This window comes from Aplysia californica, unplaced genomic scaffold (genome assembly GCF_000002075.1).
Source record: "Aplysia californica isolate F4 #8 unplaced genomic scaffold, AplCal3.0 scaffold00618, whole genome shotgun sequence".
Lineage (NCBI taxonomy): Eukaryota > Metazoa > Mollusca > Gastropoda > Aplysiida > Aplysiidae > Aplysia > Aplysia californica.
This window is the reverse complement of record NW_004797888.1, coordinates 449864-453858: the sequence shown is the minus strand read 5'-3', so window position 1 is coordinate 453858 and position 3995 is coordinate 449864.

The following is a 3995-nucleotide window of genomic DNA, read 5'->3' as shown; positions in this document are numbered from 1 at the left end:
ATTTACAATTCTACTATGCTTGAACGAGATATGTCCCCCCTTTGGGAATGGCCTAAAGACACTACAGTCAGTGGCACTGCCCCGGGGGTAGTAACTAGTTTGAAAAATTGGATGTCTACAATTTTGAGTTTCACAACATGTAATGGATTTTTCGAATGCAATTCTTTGAACATCTAAATGACGATTTTGGATAATCTTAAACGCTTTTGACAGAGCTGATAGATCACTTGGTTTCTTACCTCATGGTCTTAGTAACTCAAAACGGCTAAAAATGTCAGATAGATCTAGAATTTTGTAGTTCTGAGGTAAGATTATTGTAGATGATGTCGGTCTGACCGTATTCGATTCGATTTTCACAGAAAAAGCGTAGACCCCATTAGTGTGTCAATCTGATCCGATCGTACAGTCAAAACAATCGACTAAAGATAAAAGAACTTCGAGTGCAAAAATGTTATGAGTTCATTTAGTCGAAAGCAAATATGAGCATTTTAACACAATAACGACGTAGTAGTGCTAGGCAAACAGCAAGACTAACAGTAACGACAGAGGAAGAGTTTTTTAAAAAAACAGAATTTGGACCTACCCCCAGTCCAGCACCCTCCAGCTCCTCGCGAATTCCGGGGGAGGTCAGTACAATTTTTGGCGATTCAAATTCAACAGATGAAAATGTAATAAGTTGAAATGTTTATCAGTGACGCCCTTTTGATTTATTTGTTTTAGTAAGAGTTTCGTGGCACTTACAATACAATAGGGTCATATAAATAACGAAGATTAGAGGTGGTACAAGCTAGTAACAAACACGAAAAAGGAGCGAGAGATAAGGATGATAGATGTTTCATAGAAAAGAAGGAGCAAACCACACCATAGCACCCGCCAACCACCCACAGAGACGATCTCTTACCACCCACTCACAACAACGAATGACTTGTATGACAGGTCACTCTCTTTGTTCCGTCGAGTACAGAGAAGCGCATAGACACAAAGAAGTCATTTTGTATCTAGTGCAGGAAAAGAGTACAACAGACAAACAGAAACAACAGAGGGGGGAAAAGTATAGATCTAGTGTGCTCAAAAATTCATGGCGCAATATATTGTCAAGTATCTCCTGCCCTATCGAACATATGTGAGGCAGCGTGGTGGAATCAGGCTCTCGTCAAAATAACCAAAGTGAAGAAACTTGTATTTTCCCGCAGGGAAATTTATTATTATTCGTTATTTTTTTATAATTTTTGTTTTTTGGTTCAACAACTTTTATGCCCAATAAAGAACTCATTTCTATGTGGATTTTTCTGAAAAACGTCGATTAAAGGCATAAAAAATGTAAATTTTTAGTTACTACAGACTCTTAAGCTAAGGAAATAACTAATCTTTGGCGGCCATTTTCTCACAAATTTTACCTCTGAAAACAGGTGATCCCCACCTCCTTCATTCGCAAATATCTCCACTTGTATTCAAGATAAATGGATATTTTTTTAATCCAAATAAAGACAAGTGAACAAGCTTTAAGATGATACCAGTAACTACATGCCCAAAAATTGACGAGAGCCTGATTCCACCACGCTGTCTCACATATATTCTCCATTTTTTGCACAATGACTTACATCAATTTGTCTTAACATGCTATTGTGTTCACACGCGAACGAACATCGTAAACAAAAACATACCCAGAAGTGGTCTCAAACAAGATTTACGGAAACTTAACAGGCAATTTTAACACCTGTAAATAAATAAATAAATAAACAAATAAATAAATGAATGAATGGACGAATGGATAAATCAATCAATCAATGAATGAATCAATGAATGAATCAATGAATAAATTAATTCATTCATTCATTTATTCATTTAATTAATCAATTTAATCTGGCTGTCGTGGCGCGGTTGTTGAATGTAATCCGACACAGTCCGTCCTCATCATCATCATCATCATCATCATCATCATTGCCTTTCTTACCCTGCACCAGGGTATAGGCCACGGACAAACACCTTCCACCTTTCTCTATCCTGGGCTAGCTTCTTGATGTTATTCCATGTCTTCCCACTTTTCTGTACAGCCCGTCCTGCCTGCTTGTTACATCACGGAGTTCTGTGTCGACATGCCACGACGGACCAGAAACATCCTGCTTATCAAGCAGTACTGTTCGACAGAATGTCTTCCTTACAGGAAGCACGCGAATGTAATTATCAATACGTCCTGCACCACAAGACGTTTCGCCTGTTAATAAATTATTGATGGTCTAGTCAGCCTTTTCGCATATCATCTCCACCCTCCCCTTCCCGCTCCCACACACACACTCACTCACTCTCGTGTAATAGATATAGGTCCAATGGCGTGATGCTGCGGCAATTAACTAGATGAGAAGACAAGACATCATTATCAATGCTCGTGCTGTGGCTCAGAGTGTATATATGTTTGTGATTGTGATAGATATAGATATAGATATGCATATACATGTGTGGGTATGTACATGTATGTGTAAAATGTATACACACGTACGCACACATACATACACACACGCACGCACACAAACAAACAAACAAACAAACAAACACACATACACACAAACAAACAAAGACACATACACACACAAACAAACAAACACACACATACACAAACAAACAAACACACACACCCACACACACACACACACACACACACACACACACACGGCGCGCGCGCACAACTTGTTCCAATCATCTGTTCTGCTATTATTACAGACAGAAACCCACAGAACGGTCCGAAATCACACAACAGCAGACACACAGAAACCGCTCGTTTAACAAAGAATCTTTCAAACTCCGACAACCACGTCTCCCAGAATTTACCCCCTTCCCCACCCCGTTCTTTTCTCGCCTACCCCCCCCCTCCCCCAAACATCCTTACCCTCCCCATAACCGCCGGCAGCAGTATAACACGGCTGGTTGGTAACAATACCCCTTGGCAAAAATCCGAGCTTTGAACCAAGGAAGGTCAGAGTTATGTAGACCAATATTGCCCTCCAAGCAATATCTTCCCTAGGCAACAAGCTGTCCTGAGTTAATGTTAAACCAAGCTCCGTCCTCTAAATGGGTAAAAGTCAACTTGACTCCCCCATCCCCGCCCCCAAGTGTCCTTGTGCCTGACGTCACGGTGACCCACATGTGGCCAAACAGAGCGTGGGGACCACGGATGTGAGTCAGTACTAATAGTACGTCATGTCAGTTCAAAATAGAGGGCAAAAGTATACTTCTGCTCTCAAGAGTCCTCGTAGTGCTCGTCTAGTAGGGCACTAAAACTTCAGTGAAAGTCTCCGAAATACCAACTACACGAAGTTTCAAACAGCAACAGTCATTAAGTTTGTGAGTGCAGGGGAAAAGTAAAATAAACAGCTTGGAACAAGAGAGGGGGGGAAGATATATAGAACCTACCAACGTAGTTCTACAGCTTCTGACCCACCCATTCTTCCTCACCAAATAAAAGCTGCAAAAATATTATCTCAACTGTGTTGATGGGAGTGTAAAACAACTACACTTTTTTTAAGAACAGAAAAAAGAAAAAGGCCAAGACCTCATTATTACCAAAAACGTATTATGTCGCTGTTCACACCCCCAACAAAGTCCACAGACCGATTCCCTGAAGAACTGTCTATGATGTTTCTCGTAAGACGTTTCATGTCATTACATTTGTGTCCCAACACGGTGGAATCAGGAGCTCATCAATTATGGGGCGAAGGGAGTTATTGGTATCTCCTTAAAAAATCGTTCATTTGTCTTTCTTTGGATTTAAAAAAAATGCTCACATACCTTGAGACGAAGTGGGGATATTTAAAATTGCGATTGTAGAAGTGAGGCTCACCTGATGTTAGACGTAAAAAAAATAGCGAGAAAATGGATTTCGAAGTTTGGTGATTCTAAAACTTGAGTGTCCTTAGATTACATTTTTGTGATGTTGATCAATCTTTTCCCAGCAGATTCTCAACAGAAATGTGTTTTTTAATGGACTAAAGGTGATAACC